At 43.0% G+C, this 19,605-nt stretch overlaps 1 pseudogene; it reads right to left on the bottom strand.

Moving 5' to 3' along the window:
* Nucleotides 1–2,429: 2,429 nt before the first annotated feature.
* On the bottom strand, nt 2,430–19,188 carry LOC114616645 (annotated as a pseudogene).
* Nucleotides 19,189–19,605: the final 417 nt, after the last annotated feature.

The following is a 19,605-nucleotide window of genomic DNA, read 5'->3' as shown; positions in this document are numbered from 1 at the left end:
AAGGGAGATGTTTTGAGATTTCAGCTGGTGCATAGAAGGACATAAATGCAAGTATTATGGGGATTTTGGCTGGGAGATAGCAAGAGCAGATTAGAGGATTAGAACAGATTTATAATGTCTAGTTACTGTCCTTTTAAGTTGTGAATAAATCTTAATCTCTGTGTTGTTATTAGAGAAGTAACTAAGATAAGGAGAAACAGCCGCAGTGTTAATTTACTGCGTACATTTATAATAATGCACCTTGTTTCACTCCCATCTTTTGCTCACCTCTTCTCCCCATTCCTGTTTAATCTCTCTGAAAGTTCAGTGAGAAGAAGAGAAAGACAAACAAGAGAATGGGTGCTTTAAGGGAGCATAGGCCCTTGTTTTGGGGGACCCAGCCCTAAGAGTGTGAGTCTCTGTAAGAATCAGAATCTGCTGTCAACTACAAGCTAGCCCACAGTTGGCCATTGCTAGGAGTGACGAGTTAGTAGGTTAAAGAATATTAGGTGGTTAATACTCATCTTTTCTGATTGGCTATTACTTGGGGTCCATGCAGCAGAGCAGTAAGAATCTAGACAAACAAGTTGGATTACTACTTCTGGAAGCCCTAGTGTTGTAGTTACTGGAGTTCACACAGGTCAACCACAATGGAGGAGTTTGCCAAATGGTGTGTCTCCAGCCAATGCTTCCCATACCGTGTAGTTCTTACCCTTTACTTTCAAACCATTTGTGTCTTACTAGTCTCCTCTCAGCCTTTTATCTCATGGTACCTTTCTTGCTTTCTAGTCGACAGATTTATTTTTAAAAACGTTAATATGGTGACCTCTTTGTTACCCCACATGAAACACCTTATCAAGCAATGACAGAGATTCATTATTTCTTACTTCAAGAAGCTATTATGACATTAAAAATCTGAATGAAGAAAGTGTTTTTTCAATGAAGAGATAAAAGCCGAAATGTGTGTGTGTATGTGTGTGTGTGTGTGTATGTGTGTGTGTGTGTGTGTGTGTACCTACCTATGAATTTTTTTGGGTTGTTTGTTTGCTTCCTTGTTTGTTCGAGACAGGGTTTCTCTGTGTGTAGCCCTGGCTGTCCTGGAACTCACTAGTAGCCCAGGCTGGCCTCAAATTTACAGAGATCCACTTGCCTCTGTCTCTCAAGTGTTGGGATTAAAGGAGTGCACCACCACCACCACCACCACCACCTCTACCTCCAGCACTGGCGCCCAGCACATCTTTAGTATTATGTGTGATATTTTAAAATGAAAGAGTCTATTAAAATAAAACCAGAAGGGAGGTGGTTTTAGCTCAGTGTTAGAACACTTGCCTACATGTTTAGGAGGAGGAAGGGAAAGATAGGAGGAAGAGGAAGCAAATAGTGTTAGTTAACATGGTGTCAATTTCTACTTCTGTGATGAAACATCATGACCAAAAGAAACTTGGGGTAGAAAGAATTTATTTCAACTTACAGTTTCACATCTCATTCTATCACTGAGGGAAGCCAGGGCAGGAACTCAAGGAGGCAGAAACTGAAGCAGAGGCCATGGAGGACAGTTGCTCACAGGCTTATTCCTCATGGCTTGCTCAGCCTTTTTTTTTTTTTTAATAGCACATAGGGCCACTAGCCCACAGTGTCACTGCCCACAGCGATCTGGATTGTTCCACATGAGTTATCAATGGAGAAAATGTACCATAGGTTTGCCCATAGGCCAATCTGGTGGCAGCATGAGAACCTTACCAAATCTTGTGTCAAGTTGACATAAAGCTGTAGTATACATGGACTAATGTAATGAAATTTTTAGTAGAGGAGAGAGATTGGGCTCAATTATTAATACAAGAAGAAAGAGTGGGCATTTATAACCAAGAGGTAGTGTAGAAGACAGTGGATGAGATAAGACATCATTGAGAGGCAACATCGGTCTAAGAGGAGTTCTGGCTAAAGAACTGATTGTGCCAGCTAGTTTTATGTCAACTTGACACAAGCTAAAGTCATCTGAGAGGAGAGAACCTCAATTAAGAAAATGCCTCCATAAGATCAGGTTGCAGGCAAGCCTGTAGGGAATTTTTTTTTCTAAAGTTAAAAATTCCTTAATTTTTTATTCCTGGTACCAATACCACAATTTACAGGGCAATATACCTGATGTAATGAAAAGAACAAGACAAAGCTACAACAGGTAAAAGACCTCAGGGATGTACATCTGATTGACACTGCATTGCATTAATCAACAGCTGCACGTTTTGCAAACTGTGGCTCTGACCGTCCTGAGCAGGAAGGGTTTCCTGTCTAAGCTGCAGTAACTTTCTGACTATGGATCATCGTTCCGTCTGTGGCAGGTTTTTACAGTTCATCTAATGCATTTGGGACGACTGTCTCAAAGTAAGCTGCAGCTTTCCTGACAACTCCTTGCTCTCTCTCCTGCTAAGAACTGTAGCCGTTTCTGTTTTGTTTTAAAACCTTCTGCTACCATATCCACCACTTCCACCTCCAGATCCTCAGCCTCCAACATAGGGACTGCCTGAGCTTCTTCCACCAAAACTGCCCCCTTCATGGGTCCATAATTTGATTGCTGCTGTCCACTATAATTTCCAAAGTCATTATAGTTTCCACCACCATAGTTACCGCCACCAAAATGTTCTCCTTCATTGTAACCATCAGGTCCTCCTCCACCACCATCACATCTACCACCTTGGTTTCCATATCCCCGTCCACCACCTCCATAACCTCCTCTACTACTGTAACCAGGACCAGCACCATAGTTGCCACCATCTCCTCCAAATCCATTATATCCACCATCACCACCTCCATAACTACCTCTGCTGCCACCACCTCCACCACCATCGCCTCCTCTTCCACCAAAGTTCCCTCCACCACCTCCAAAGTTTCCTCCACGACCCATGAAGTTGCCAGACCCACCTCCATGACCTCTCTGGGATCCAGCAGACTGCATCTCTTGTTTAGACAGGGCCCTTTTCACTTCACAGTTATGCCCATGAATAGTGTGGTATTTCTGAACAACGATTTTATCAACTGTGTCAGGATCATCAAAAGTTACAAAAGCAAATCCTCTCTCTTTCCCACTTTGCCTGTCTTCCATAACTTCTATGGTTTCAGTCTTACCATACTTTTCAAAGTAGTCTCTCAGATTATCTTCTTCCGTATCCTCTTTAAATACCACCAACAAAAATTTTCTTCACTGTTAAATGGGCACCAGGCTTTACAGAATCCTCTCTAGAAACAGCTCTCTTTGGTTCCACCACACGCCCATCAACCTTGTGTGGCCGAGCACACATTGCAGCATCCACCTTTTCAACACAAGAGTCAGTCACAAAACCAAAGCCTCTGGAACGTTTTCTTTGGGGATCTCTGATTACCACACAGTCTGTAAGTGTGCTTCATTTCTCAAAATGTTCTCTTAAGCTAACATCTGTGGTTTCAAAGCTCAGACCACCAATAAACAGCTTCCTCAGCTTCTCTGGTTCCTTTGGATCATGGCCCTCCTCCCCCCAGCGGCGACAGCTGTAGTCAGGCTGGAGTCAGGCTAGGGGCGACCGGGCAGCAGTTTTTTTTTTTTTCATTTTTTTATTGGATATTTTATTTACATTTCATATGTTATCCCCTTACCCCATCCCCCACCCACCCGGGAACCCCCCATCCCCTTACCCCTCCTCCTTCTTCTCCGTGGATGTAACCCCCACCTACCTCCCCCACTCCCACTTCCCCACCCTCAAAATTCCCACCCCCTGGGGGGTCCAGCCTTCATGAGGTCAAGGATCTCATCTTCCACCTGTGCCCAGCAGGGCCCTCCACTCTTACATATTCAGCTGAAGCCCTGGATCCCTCCATAAGTGCTCCCAGGCTGGTGGTTAGGACCCTGGGAGCTGTGGTTGGTTGGTATTGTTGCTCTCCTCATGGTGCCACAAACCCTTTCAGCTCCTTCAGTCCTCACTCTAACTCCTCCATTGAGAACCTCATGATCAGTTCAATGGCTAGTTGTGAGCATCTGCCTCTGAATATGTCAGACTCTTGAAGGCCTCTGAGGAGATATCCATATCAGGCCCTTATCGGCATGCACTTCCTGACTTCCACATCAGCATCTACCTTTGGTGACTGCACATGGGATGGATACTCAGGTGGAAAGGTCTTCAAATGGCCCCTCCCCAGCTATACCACTCCTAGGCATATACCCAGAAGATGCTGGAACATATAACAAGGACATATGCTCAACTATGTTCATAGCAGCCTTATTTATAATAGCCAGGAGCTGGAAAGAACCCAGATGTCCTTCAACTGAGGAATGGATTCAAAAAATGTGGTATATTTACACAATGGAGTATTACTCAGCTATTAAAAACAATGAATTCGAGAGGTTCCTAGGTAAATGGATGGAACTAGAAATTATCATCCTGAGTGAAGTAAGCCAATCACAAAAGAACACACATGGTATTCACTCACTGATTATTGGATATTAGCCCAGAACCTTGAAATGCCCAAGATGCAACTCACAGGCCACATGAAGCTCATAAAAAAGGAAGACCAAGTGGGGGTGATTCAGTTCTTCTTAGAAGGAGCAACAAAATACTCAAGGGAGCAAATATGGAGACAAAGTGAGGGACAGAAACGGGCAGCAGTTTTACTTCCATTTTGAGACCGGACTCGCCTCTTTCAACTTAAGTTCAATGGGGAATTTTCTTAATTGGTGATTTTTTTGGGAGGGCCAGCATGTCATGGGTGATGCCATTTTTGGGTTAGTGGTCCTGGGGTCTATAAGTAAGCAGGCCTAGCAAGCCAATAAGCACCACCCCTCTGTGGCCTCTGCATCAGCTCATGCCTCTGGGTTTCTGCCCTGTTTGAATTCCTGTCCTGACTTGTTTTAATGATGATCCATGGTACGGAAATATAAGGCAAATAAACCTTTTAACCCCCCCCCCAACTTGCTTTTGATCATGGTGTTTCATCATAGCAATGGTAATCCTAGCTAAGACACTGACCTAAAGGATTTTTGCTGAAGGGAGACCATAGTGGAGGCAAATGACTGTGATCAGATATCAAGGTTGGGAGAGTGTTGCCTTTCCATAAGTAGTGAAGACCCACAAAGTGCAACTAATTGTAACTAATTGCAAGGCTGAAGATAGGCCAATGGCAGGGGTTCCATACTGCCTAGGAAATTAAGAGATATACTGAAGACAGTAAATAGAATAGGCTCCTCTTTTCCTGACCCAAAGCCTCTAGCCACATAAGAATGATACCCTTTTATTGTCACAGTTTCTGCAGGACAGAAGTGTAGACATGCTTAGTTAGGTCCTCTGTGCAGGTTAAATCAAGGTCTTAGCCAAGCCACTGGCCATTCTCAGCCTTTGAGGTTGCCACACAGCACTGTGTCACAAATTCTCTTCTATGCTATGTTCTCTGTGTAGCATTTGTATGCTTTTTTTCTAATGTATGAATGCTTTATCTGCATGTACACTGTATGCCAGAGGAGGGCATCAGAGCCCATTGTAGATGGTTGCAAGCCACCATGTAGTTGTTGGGTATTGAACTCAGGACCTGTGGAAGAGTAGCCACTGCTCTTAACCTATGAGCCATTTCTCCACCACCACGCCCATCTGTATTTTTTCTATGGAAATCACAAGGATCCCAGAGCTGAGGATAGAACCGAGCGAGAGCCCAGGAACATCGGCACTAAGTCTTAGCTTCAGTCTGAACTCATCAGGAAGAATTTAGAGAAAGGTACTGCATACGAGGAGACAGGAGTCACAGTGCTGTTGAAGGGTGTGCCCACTGCATTCTGAGTCAGTGTAATTTAGAGTTCAAGATGAATGCTGTTCTCACATCATGGAAAAAAGATATTTATTTCTCCTGAGTAAAAGTAAGAAAGCTCTCATGTTCTTTTTAAAAGAACATCTCAAGTTCCTGATTACTTGAGCTATACAAAATGCTTCCAAACATAACAAAGAGAACAATTAAGTTGGTCATGATGACTCATGATGAGCTTTCCCAAAGAGAGTCATTTAAATGTGATCCTGCCCAGTGAGTACAAGTTAATAAACACACTGGAGGAGTTGTGGGTGAGGAAAGCCCATGGTCAGAGACAGGAGAAAGCAAGTGGCAGTTGAACTAACTAGCACAGGCTGTTGGGAGAGCTGCAGGACAAGGCTGGGGAGGTGCATTGGAGATCTTTTGCTATCTTAGTCAGGGTTTGCATTCCTGCACAAAACATCATGACCAAGGAGCAAGTTGGGGAGGAAAGGGTTTATTCAGCTTACACTTCCACACTGATGTTCATCACCAAAGGAACTCAGGACAGCAACTCAAACAGGGCAGGAGCTGATGTAGAAGCCATGGAGGGGTGCTGCTTACTAGCTTGCTTCCCCTGGCTTGCTCAGCTTGCTTTCTTATAGAACCCAGGACTACTAGCCTAGGAGTGGTGCCACCCACAATGGGCTAGGCCTCCCCCCTTTGATCACTAATTGAGAAAATGCCTTACAGCTAGATCTCATGGAGGCATTTCTTCAAGGGAGGCTCCTTTCTCTGTGATAACTGCAATTCATGTCAAGTTGACACACAAAACCAGCCAGTACATTTGCGTAGCTTTAGAAACATTGCATTTTTTTATTCCTTTCTATAGATGAAGAATAAACAAAGATCAGAGACACAGCATATTCAGTGGAGTTTGTAGTTGTGTAGGATCTGCCAAGTTGGAGAGAAATTGCCCTGAAGTTCGGGGGGGGGGGGAGCATCCCAGTGATCCAAGGAGGAGTTTCTGAACAGGGGGACTAAGACTTGAGAATGTGTGGGTGAAAGGAAAGAAAGCACATTCAGGAATATTTCTCACACCTACTTGAGAGGGCTTTGAGAATTGCTTAGATTGACTGGTTTGAGGGAATAGAGGAGGAGATACATTCAAAAGTTGCCAAGTATTTAAAATAGGGATTCTTTTTGAAGGTAGAAAAATTTCAAGCTGGGCAAATGGCACATGCCTGTATGCTGAGCTCCTTCAGAGGGAGAGGGTCACTTGAGCCCAGGACTTTGAGACTAGCCTGTATAACATAGCAAGACTTTTTCATGCTATGAATAGGCAATCCCAGCTCTCAGAGACAGGCAGAGTATTATTGAAAGTTTGAGGCCAGCCTGGGCTATGTAGCAAGTTATAGATCAGCTGGGACCACACAGTGAGACCCAAACAAAACAAAATACACCTCCCTCTCTGTGGTGGTTTGAATAGTCCTTGTAGGCTATGTTTGTATGCTTGATCCCCAGTTGGTGGAACTCTTTCATATTGCCTTATTGAAGGGGATGTGTCAATGGGGGCAGGCCATTCTCAGTGTGACTCTGTCTCCTACTTACAGATCAAGATGTTAGCTCTCAGCTGTTTCTGCTGCCATGTCTTTGCTTTACTATCATGCAGCTACTGGGGGTTGAGGGTCAGGCGTTGGGGGTTGGGGTGGGGATGGAGGCGGAGGGTGATGGTGGTGGTGGTGGAGTAGGGAGGTGAGAATCTCTAGGAAGTTCCAGAGACCTCGAAAAGGGGAGGTTCCCAGGAGACAATGTGGGTGACCTTAGCTGACATGACCTAACATGGACATGGAACCTGAAGAGGCCACCTCTTGTTGCTAGGCAGGATCCCCAGTGGAGGGATAAGGAAACCAACCCACCCACAAAAATTTTACACACCAATCCCTGACATTATTAATGATACTCTGTTATGCTTGCAGACAGGAGCCTAGCATAACTGTGCTGTAGGAAAGTCTACTCAGCAGTGGACTGAAACAAATGCAGATAGCCATAGTCAAACATTAGATGGAGGTCAGGGACTCTTATAGAAAAGTTATGGGAACAACTGAAGGCCCTGAAAGGGAATGGGAACCCCACAGGAAGACCAACAGAGTCAACAACTGGACCCCTGGGAGCTCTCAGAGTCTGAACCATCAACCATAAACATACATGGGCTGGAATGAGGCCCTGGCACATATGTAGCAGCTCAGTCTTCATTGCTGACTTGTCTGGGTTCAGTAGGAGAGGATGTGTCTAATCTGGCAGAGATTTGATGCACCAGTGTTGGAGATAATGGGGGGAAGCTCAACTTCTCAGAGGAGAAGAGTAGAGGGGTTGGGGGAGGGACTATTTCAGGGAGGGGCGGGGAGGGGGAACAACATTTGGGATGTAAATAAATTAATAATTAAAAAAAAGAGCTCTCTTCAATTGCTTCCTGTTTAGACTGGGGAGAGGTTGTCATAAGAAGCCTTTAGTGTCTTTCCTTTTCAACTGTGAGTCTAAAGTCATTGATACCATTGCAAAATAAGCTTTCTTGCAGGTTACAGTACATGGTTTGTACTTCCACTGAGACCATGCTGAAGGCCCTAGTCCATGCTGATGATGGGCCCTATGTGGATGTCTGTGGTCCAAGCCGTCTCCAGAAATCTCGTGGGTGTTGTTTTGTAACAGCACAAACAAAAATAAAACAATTAAAAGGGAGGGAGAGGAAGGGAGGGAGAGGGAAGAAGGAAGGAATATGGGAGGGAGGAGGGGGAGAGAATTTTAATACTGGGTTGGGTAAACTTCAGTGAAAGTCTCCTTCCCTTTTATTGGGAGGTGGCAGTCTGGGCAGGGAAGAGGGGACCAGGGAAAGAAGGAGGGCAAATATAATCAAAGTATGATAGCCTGCATGTATGAAAATATAAACCCACTTTTTTTTAGCCATTACTAACAAAAGTTAGTGACAAAATATAATCTCAAGCTCAGGGATGAAGGAAACTACTTTGGAGAAGTCTATGTGTGTGGTAGGTGGGTTGAGATCAGAAGTATGTATCCCATATACTTTTGGGATCATATGTATTTTCTATTTATTCCAGAGATAAGTTATAGTACAAAATTTTTTTTTCCTGAGAAATTGTTTTATTAATTTTTAACCATTTATTTAGTTAGTAAATTTAGTTCAAAATATTAAGTGAATCATATGTAAGGTACACCATCCTGGGAATAAACACAAGGACCAGATAGCTAGCCCCTGTGGTTTGGAGCTAGGATTGTAGCCTCTTTACCTGATACCACTTTTTTTTTTTTTTTTGAGACAAGGTTTCTCTGTGTAGCCCTGGCTGTCCTGGAACTCTCTCTGTAGACCAGGCTGGCCTCGAACTCAGAAATCCACCTGCCTCTGCCTCCCAAGTGCTAGGATTAAAGGCGTGCGCCACCACCGCCCGGTGATACCACTTTTAATATATTTATGTTGAATTATTTTTTTGAAATGTCAATAATGGAAGATGTCCACTTAACAGTGGGATTCTTTTTAGGGGAATAAACTGGTTGGGTTTCTCCTTGTAGTCTTAATTATAGCACACTTTTTTCTGCCTTCATTCTAGGACTCTAAGTCTGTTCTTGGAGTTTGAGTTTGGAGGCAAAAACAAAAAAATCTGTTAAATTTTATTCTTAACATCTTTGAGAATATTTAACAAGGCCTTGGATGAGAGTTGAAATTTTAAAGAGGAAACCTCTGTACGAGGGTGCATGAGGGATGGGGGGGGGAAATCCCATCTCTGTGGCTCTAAGTGTGTAGTATGCTGGATATAACTGTATCATCGATGTCTTATGGTGTTTGAGAAGCTCAGATGAAACAACAACAGTAGCAGTAACTTGTAAATTCTTGATCATCCTTTGCTCCTCTATGAGTCACCTCAAACCAGAGGCCTGGAATAATTGTCACTGATCACTTTCCCTGACTACTGAGTTTTCTGTTTGCAGTGAACTTTGTAAAACCCTAGAGCAGGAGAGAACATCGGGACTTTCCTATTTAAGAAGCCCCGTTGTTGTCTGGGCTGTTGTCTTTTGGTATTCTTTGGATGTGCACTAATCTTTCCTGGGGACAATGCTATGAATTTGTGTGGCTACAGTGAAGGATGTTCAAAATAAACAGCCTTGAATTTGGCACTACAACCCTGTTGGTGGGGGTGTTGTTCAGTAGCTCCTTTGCTTGAGGCATGCACCCGCCCACCCTTCCTTACACCCCTGTCTAATTTCAGCTGCCTGTGAAGCCATTCCCTCCCACGGCTTCTTTGTCCTAAGGGTTTCTGTTTTCTGGTGGTTGAAGAGCTCTGCTTTGTATCCTTTTATTTCAGAAACTGCTGTTTGTATTTTGGTGAAAGATCCAAGGACAAACAACAGAGCCCAGGGAAGAGCTAGATCTGGGACTGTGTATAGCTAGAGGAATTATTGTTGCCAGTGTAGGATGTGGAAGAGACAATGCAGAGACCTGTTTGGACATTAATTATGTTCATCTGGCCTAGCATGGTACCTGGCATCAAGTAACTGCTTCATAATAATTCATTGGAAGATAAGTTATATTTATTGATTTTCATGCCATGGTTTACAAAATTGTTTTCTCACAATCAGAACAAATAATGTAAGTAAGATACAAAAATCAGGACCAAGGAAAATATAAATAAGAGCGAGTAAGTATGTTGAGGTGGATTAAAAAAAAACCCAGTTGTTCTAAAAACCAACTTTTCTGAGGCATAGTCTACTCACCAATATTTTTGATTAAAAAGTATTTGTCTTTATGTTGCCGGAGAGATGAGTCTGTAGTTAAAAGTGTTTACAGATATTGCAGAGAACCTGAGTTCAACTCCCAGCACCCATGTGGGACTGTTCAGAACTATTTTAAGTCCAATTTGAGAGGAATCTGATGCCTCTGACTTCTGCAGTACCAGCACTCACATGCATGTACGACAACAACAAACACACACACACACACACACACACACTTTCAGTAACTCTTATTTTTCTATTACATTCATTTATTTATTCTCTGGGTGTACCAGTGACATGCATATACAGGCCAGAGGTCAGCTTGTGAGAATTCATTCTCTTCTTCCACATGAGCTCCAAGGATTGAACTCAGATCTTTAGTCTTGGCAGAAGTTGACTTTAACCACTGACTCATCTTGCTAAGCCATATTCTGTCACTTTCGAATGTGTCTTTTTACAAAATGTTCAAAGTAAATTTCAACGTGTCGAATAACTCTGTGTAGCCTCAGTTTTCTCTAAGGGCTACATCTTTTATAACCACAGTACCACGGTAAAACCAGGAAACCAGCCTTGCTGGATTCTGTGTATGGTTCTTTGTTATTGTAGCACATATGTGGACTTGGAACTCATTGTATTGAATGTGAGGTCCTCTGCAATAGCAGTGTACACTCTTAAGTACCAAGCCAGCCTTCCAGTGCCATGATGATAACATCTTTTTAATAAAAGCATTGCAGAGTAGATTCTGCATTAGTAATGTTGGTTTGTAGAACAACCATTCTTTTTTTAAATCTACCTCTTAAGTTGTCTATTTGTTCTTAGTTATATTTTTCCAGTCCCACCCCAGTCAGGATGCAGAGTTATCTGTGTTTTCAAAGATCTCTTTGTGCTTCCTCTCTGCGGTCACAGCTGTCTTCCCCTCCCACGACACCTAATCCTGGCAGCCACTAGCTGAGTTAGTCTTCTTTCCATCACTGAGTTCACACATCAGCTAAGAGTGCTGTGTGCATAGATCGATCTTACAGATATGTCTCTTGACTTGCTTTTCACTTAATGGAATGCTCTCCAGAGCTATATGCTTCAGTATTGCATTTCTTTGTTGTTGTTGTTTTTAAATTACCATTTAGTATCCATAAAATGGATTTACCACAGTTTATTTAACCATGCATAGATTAATGGACATGTTGACTGTTGCCAGGTTTTGGTGATTATAAAGCCAGGGTGCTTGCATATAGGCTTTTGTACAGAGGTAAAATTTCACTTCTTTAGTCTTTGTACCCAGGGAAATAATTACTGGCTTTGTAGTATTTATTTATTTTTCTGTTACTTTGAGACTGGCCCTGTATGTGTAATATAGGTCAGACTCAAATTTACTATCAGATCAGGCTGGCCTTGAACTTGTGATCCTCCTGTCCCAGCTTCCCAAGTAATTGGGATTGGTATGTTTAGTTTTATAAGAAACTGTCTGGGCTGGAGAGATGGCTCAGAGGTTAAGATCACTGGCTGCTCTTCCAGAGATCCTGAGTTCAGTTCCTTGCAATCACATGGTGTGGCTCACAACTTCACAACCACTTATAATCAGATCTGGTGCCCTCTTCTGGCCTGCTGTATACATACATACTAAATAAATAAATATATAAATACATAAATAAATACATAAAATCTTAAAAAAAAAATGTCCAACTGTGGTCAATCTTTTATGTTACCACCTGCCACCATCCAGTTGTTCCATATCTTTGAAAGCATTTGGTAAGAATTTCTGTGTTATTAATTAATCAATCAATTAATTAATTTATGGGTATGGGTATGTACATCTGTGCATCTGGAGATCAGAGGTGGACCTCCAAATGTCTATGCCCATCTCATCTTTTGAGAAAGGGTCCATTTCCTGTACTTGCATTGCACCATTTCTTAGCTAGGCTTGCTTGTCAGTGAACTACCGGGCTCTGCCTGTAGCTGAGGTTAAAGACATGGGGCACCAACCAGGGTGGTGGGGATCTGAACTGAGCTTCCTCATGCTTGTGAAGCAAATACTTTACTCACAGAGCCATGTCCCCAGCCTGTTCATTTCTGTGTTAACTGCTATAACAGATTGTTGTTGTTGTCATTGTTGTTGGTGTTATTACTGCTTTGTGATCTGACTTGCATTTCTCTAGTGGCTAGTGATAGTGATACCTTTCATTGGTTTTAAAAATTCCTTCCCCCCACCCCAGATTTCTTCCTTTTGAACAATGAAATCAACTGAGGCCGCAGTTCACTTCTCATGCTTAGCTCTAACTAACGCCCCTCTTCATTTTCCACCCTCCAGCATCTCGCACCTACGGGAGCCAGAAGTAGGAGGACATGATAAGGAAGAAGCTCTCTCATCCCCGGCTCTTGTCCTTTCTTGTAGGACACATAGATGTCCTTGTGCTCACAGATAAGCATTTGGGAAAACGAGAGTGTTAAACACACAGGGCTGTCTCTTCAAATGGAGAGTTGTAGAACCTGTTTCATGCCTGGAAGGCTGGAAATGAAGGTGGTAACTAGGCCTGGTGACCTTTGCACTCTCTGTATGACTGAAACCACACCAGATCCTCCCTCAAGACCCTTACTTAAGAAGTCACATGTTATCAATCTATAGAACCCATCTTTATGGAAGCTGTCTCATGTACTTTACAAAGAGTTTTGATGTAATCATACTGGAAGCTTTATTGTGCACCTGGGATTGAGTTAATTATCACCAGAAAACTTTTTCTCCCCAAATTGTGCTGTACTTAAATATCTTAAAACAAACTTCCCAGCATCAAACTCTTGATGTTTAACCAACACTGGCTATGGAATCGTGTTGAACTAGACTCCTTTCTTCCATCACTTGCACGACACTCTGTTGGTGATGGTGGTCTCAGAGACCATCCACACATGTTCTGAGGCCCTTCCACTTCCATCTCTCTGTCTTTTCTGAAGACCTCCCATTCCCAGATTTCTGTCCTTTCTGATTACTCATCTGTAGTCACAGGGTGCTATTGATCAGGATGACCTGACCTGTGTCTCATCAAGATAACTGATAGCATCAGGTGTTGGGGTGAAAAGGTATTTTTTAAGTTAGTTAAATAGTATAACAGAAAGCCTCAATTCACTAATACTAATAGTTAAGAGTAACAAGTCAGCTAACTTGCTAACCCAAGGCCGTCACAGAAGATGCAGGGAAACAAAGGTCAATTGAGTACTCCAAAGATCCGCCAACTGTGGAAGATTGAGAAAGTGCCCAAGGGTAAATTCCTTAAGAATGAGAACATTAATGAAACATCTATCTGTTCCTGTGATGTTTTAGCCTTTTCTGGAAAAACTCCCACCTAAGGTCCCAAGGACTTGCTAATTAAATTCTGCCAGGTGGTGAGCTGGCTCAGATAAAATTCACACTGTGTCCCAAGGCCACAGAAACCAGGGACAGTTCTCGTGTGAGATCTGCTTACACACATTACAGATGTTTAAAACAGCTAATTGTGTGTGACTGTGCTGCAACCCCGGCCTTTACCTTTATTAACCCTAAGCTGTTAGATCTCAGGGTCGATTCCTCTGTCTCCTACGTGAGACACGTATCGACCCGAAGCTCCTTATATTAAAGAACCCGACTTATGTTATTACAGCAATCCGGTCTCAGGAGTGTCTTTGGCGTTGCGTCGTATCCAAGTCTAGTCTTCTTTTTCTGGGGAGTCTTTCAGGGGCTTCTGTGACAAAGCCTGGGCAAGATTTCAAGCTCCTTTCCTGCAGCCAATAGGGAGTCATGAAGAAATCTAAAGGCATCCTGTTTCTTAACTTCCTGGCTTTCTTGGTGTAGAAGTAAGGTATACCATCCATTCATACTATTTTCATATCTTTCTTTTTTATTAATATTTTTCACTTGTGAGTTTTGACTTTTGTTGTTAGAGGGTTTTTGTTTGTTTTTGTTCTGAGTTGTCTGTTTTTGAGATAGGTCTTAGTTTAGGTTGCCTTCAAACTAACAGTATAACTCAGATAATCCTCCTGCCTTCATTTCTCAGATTCTAGGATCATAGACATGTGCTGCCAAGTGCAGATAGTTGGTAACATTTTCATATCTGTACGTGGTGGTTCTTTGATCAGTTTTACCCCCAATCTTCCTTCCTTTTTTTTGCCCTCCTCCTCTCCCCTTCCCTCCCCTTTCCTTTTATGTCATATAAATTTAAATCTAAATTCACATAGTGATGCAAGACTAGCAGCTTTTTGAGCTTTGACCCTTCTGCAGCTGATATTGTTTTCTTCCTCTTGTACCAAAGGCCACACAAAAGAATCTCAAAAGCAGCCTCCATGAAGACCAGGCATAAGTTTCTATCCAGGTAGTGGTGGCGCACACCTTTAATCCCAGCACTTGGGAGGCAGAGAAAGGTGGATATCTGAGTTCAAGGCCAGCCTAGTCTACAGAGTGAGTTCCAGGACAGCCAGGGCTATACAGAGAAACCCTGTCTCGAAAAACCGAAACCAAAACCAAAACCAAAAAACCCAGGCATAAAGCCCGACACTGAAGCACCAGCACCAAGGCCTTCCCACAGGCCTGCGTCCTTCACTCTGGTCCACATAGCAACTGAACCAGCTTCACTTCTTGGGAACCCCAGTGGTCATTCAGATCTTGTATATATTATTCTAATAGGACAGGACGCCTTTAGGTTGTATGTCCGTGCCAAGGGGTTCCCACATAGGATGCAGGTCAGAGAGGATTCCCAGGTTGGAAGTTGAAGACTCAGCTGTCATGCTGATGATGCCGAGATGCTGATGATGCCTTCCACAGCCATGCTGCAGGTCATGTTCATGGCTAGGGACTCCCTAACCTTCTTGAAGCTCCCTTGAAGACCAGATCCTGAAATCTTTCACACAGTTGTCTTTGATGTGAACCTGTTAGGATTTACTTCAAATGACATCCATGTCCCAGTCCTTCTGGACATTTCTTGTCGAGGTTTGAGTTGCAGATGGGGTAACACCCAGATGTGGTTCCTGTGGTCATATGGTCATCGAAAAGATGGAGATAAGGAGAGGACATTTTCCACCATACTGGAAATCCAAGAAGCTCCTATTTCTAGTTTTCCTCTTGAGTCTTGTAACCTCAAATCTTCTGAATGGAGTGGCACTCCCAGTCAGTAGTGATTGCTCTGACCCTTTGCACCTCTTTACCCCTAGACTTCCCCTAAATACGAAGCTTCAGCCCAGAGCTGACCCTTCTTGCCACTCCTCCATGCCTCCTTGCCTGCTGAGTCACAATTTACTTTTGGCTAGTTGTTGCAGACTCCCTTTCTCATCCTCCCAAGTTGAAAACACAGAGAAGAGTCTGATCTCTACCCCACCCTTCCAGGGAAACCTTCACATCGTTTTGCTCTGCCTACTGTCACCTCTTTTGTGCTCCCCCAGGCCATGGCCATTTGCTAGTGCTACTCTGAGGTTTTTCTCATTCTCTACAAATTCTTGGGTCTCAGTGTTCCAGGTGTCAGTGCCCAGGTATGTTTCTGTTCATGGCCCCTGAGGCTTTGCTCTATTTTTTTCTGTGTCAAATTGAAGAATGACCTGATCATCCAAACAATGTCCAGTAAACAATTGCACAGATCCATCTTGTGATCTCATTGTGAGGCTGTAAAGAAGAGATAGGACCCAGTGGCCATGCCCAGTTGTGCAGAGAAGCTGATCTGTCCAGGAACATCAGGACATGGGACAGTCCCTCAGCAGCCAGTATCATTTCCCCATCAGCAGGGTGCAGTAGGGAAGTTGACTCTCAACTTTGGAGTTGTATCTCCTATCTTGTTAGTAGCCATGACTTGTCTAATGGTTGGAGGTAGCTAGATTAGGACCGAGTCAGACAAATCATGGGTTGCTTTGCTAACTGAAAAGTTCATACTGTTGGACAAGGGTCAAAAAGGGGATGCCGTAAGCACTTTATTTTTATTATTTGTAAATAAAAATTTAATTAATTGCTGGGCTGTGGTGGTGCACGCCTTTAATCTCAGCACTTGGGAGGCAGAGGTAGGTAGATCTCTGAGTTCAAGGCTAGCTTGGTCAACAGAGCAAGTTCCAGGACAGCCAGGACTACACAGGAAAACTCTGTCTTGAAAAAGCCATACCAAACCAAACCAAACCAAACCAAACCAACCAATCAAACAAACAAAAAAAACTAAACCAATCAAAGACAAAAAAAAAAAAAAAGAAAAAAATTAAGTTTAAAAATTATGTTTACTATTCTATTTGAGAGTTTTATACAATGTTTTGGTAATATTTACCTTCCAACCAATCCTCCTATATTGTTTACTTGTGTGTGAGTGTGTGTATGGTGTAGGTATGTGATATATTTGTACATGTGTGTAGGTATATGCACCCATATAAGAGTTTGGAGGCCAGAATAGGATACCAGATAATTTGCTCTGTCACTCTTCATAAATTCTCTTGGAACATGTTCTCTCACTGAATGTGGAACTAGTCTGGCAGCTAGAAAGCCCCAGAGTGTCCCGCCCCCATCTCTGCATCCTACCCTCACCCAGTGTGGGAGTTACAGGTGTGTTTATAGCTACGTCCAGCTTCCTGTGGGTGCCATAGATTTCAACTCAGGTCCTTCTGTGTGAGCCATAAGTGTTTGTTATTTTAACAAAATCAATGTTCCATTTGTCAATAAAGACTGGGGAGCCATATACTGGGGTGAAATCCTGCTAGCTCAGAGAGGCAGAGAAAGCACCCAGTTGACTTTCCCCCATAGCCAGCATCCCAAAAGGAAATTCTCCCTCTCCACGATGTCTCAAAAACCCTTCAAACTGAATGCACCTCCTTTCTACTTCCTATGTGTCTCTGTGTCTGTCCTCCTGACTTCCTCTTCCTCTCTCTGTTTTTCTTTTCTTTCTTTTCTTTTTTTTAAAAATAGATTTATTCATTTTATGTATATGAATACACTGTGGCTGTCTTCAGACATACCAGAAGAGGGCATCAGATCTCATTATAGATGGTTGTGAACCACCATGTAGTTGCTGGGAATTGAACTCAGGACCTCTGGAAGAGCATACAGTGCTCTTAACCACTGAGCCATCTCTCCAGCCCCTCTGTTTTTCTTATTCCTATGTTCACACTGTGTCAGCTGGTTGCTTGCTCTGCCTCTTGACCTATGGTTGATTCTATTTAATCTTGTTTACAATATACAAAAAGTTCTTGGATTAAAGGTGTGTGCTAGGGCTGAGACACACTACAACTAGAAACAGGGTTTCCCAGTAAACAACATAATCTTGGCGTTCCCAGTGTGGTTAGATATCCTGCTACAAGTGTTCTTACCAACTGAGCTCTCAAGTGCCTTATATGTGTTAGCCACTTTAACTCCCATAAGAAAATTTAAATTACTTTTTTTTCTCAACAACTGGTTATATCTTGACCATTTTAAGGCACGATTGTTAGCGTGTTGAGGGAAGTTGTTGGAAAGATCTGTAACTATACTTTTGGGTATTTTATTGGGTTCTAATATCTTCCACCTCTCTACACCCCAATTCCTACCAACCCATCAACACTTGGTAAGTGAGAAAAGTTAGAGGGGAAAGGGGGCATAGATCTCTTTAGATTATGTCTTAGTTAGGGTTTTACTGCTGTGAACAAACCCCATGACCAAGCCAAGTCTTATAAAGGACAACATTTCATTGGGGCTGGCTTATAGGTTCAGAGGTCCAGTACATTAACATCAAGGCAGGCATTTACCATTTACCAGGAGGAGCTGAGAGTTCTATATCTTCATCTGAAGGCTGTTAGCAGAATACTGACTTCCAGGCAGCTAGGACTAGGGTAAGTGTAGCCCACGCCCACAGTGACACATCTACTCCAACAAGCCCACACCTCCAAATAATGCCACTCCCTAGGCCAAGCATATACAAATCACAGATTATTTCCTGCTGATTAGGGGCATAGAGTTCCTAAGAGCAAGTCTAATTTTTTTAGGGTATCTCCAACTAGCAATCCAGCAAACCAGCAATTCAGCAAAAGCAACAAAACAGCAAATGCAACCCAGGAACCAGCAGCAGTGAAGACAGGGAGAGCAACAACCACTCCTCTCAGGACTCTGACCTTTCTTATACCTTCTCAAGAGTTTTCAGAACTCCAAACGTAAACTATCTTTAGCTGCCAGTATCATACCCCTACCAGAGCACGAGACAAATCGTAGTCAGCTGCTGTGGATAGTCTGAAGCAGCCCCACATTTCATACCTGGGATTAAAACAAAAGCATATTCATATAACATAACTGGACTTAAAAAGAAAAAAAAAAGAAACCAAAAATCCCACTAGAAGGACCTGTCATTCTTCCCACATGAGATTCCCTTCCTGAGGATGAATATTCATTCTCCTTTAATTGTGGGCTGGAATGGGTGAAGTACCTTATTGAATGGGTAAGTTTGGAAGGAGAAAACAGGCATTTTTAGGCAGTCAGGTAGCATGGGCTCTAGCCCTTGTCTCTAGGCATTAGGTTGTATAGAGCTGGACTACAAATTGGAAAGTTTGTGAAGGCCCAGCGCTGCCTGGTCGAGTCTTTCTTGAGCAGCTGTGTTGGAAGCTTGTTCTACTCTCTCACCTCTGAATAGCATCCTTGGATCCCAACGTTGTCAGCAACAACTGTGCTTGTTTGCGGCCTCTATCGTCATTGGCCGGAAGGAAGGAAGGGGTGTGGTTTTTCGAGAATCTCAGCACCATTACTGCTCTTTATATAAAATGTTTGAGAGGCTCATTTCAAGTTTTTCTTAAGGAAAAAAAAAAAGCACCTTGTTGACTGGTCATTCCCAGGAGTTACACTAGGTGGCAGTAACAGTCTGTTACCATCATACCCACAGTTGTACTAAGGAATAATAAGTCAAGGGAAATGCCCCACTGAAACCAGATCTACATGATGAAGCAACTAGCCTACTTTCTATGATGTTGCTGAAAGTTGTGCTGTTCAGGTCATTCTGTATATGTTGGTCTCCACTGGAGTGGAAAGAATCTGCAATACTGAACCAGAGGCACTGGGAGGACTCTGAGGACAAGGAAGCAACTATACAATACTTACCAGGCAGATGTTAATAATGTGGAATTATTATCCTTTGTTTTTAGACAGAATGTCCAGACTGAAGG

This window comes from Grammomys surdaster, unplaced genomic scaffold, assembly GCF_004785775.1.
Source record: "Grammomys surdaster isolate TR1022 unplaced genomic scaffold, NIH_TR_1.0 332782, whole genome shotgun sequence".
NCBI classification, from domain to species: domain Eukaryota; kingdom Metazoa; phylum Chordata; class Mammalia; order Rodentia; family Muridae; genus Grammomys; species Grammomys surdaster.
This window is presented reverse-complemented; position numbering and strand designations above follow the sequence as displayed.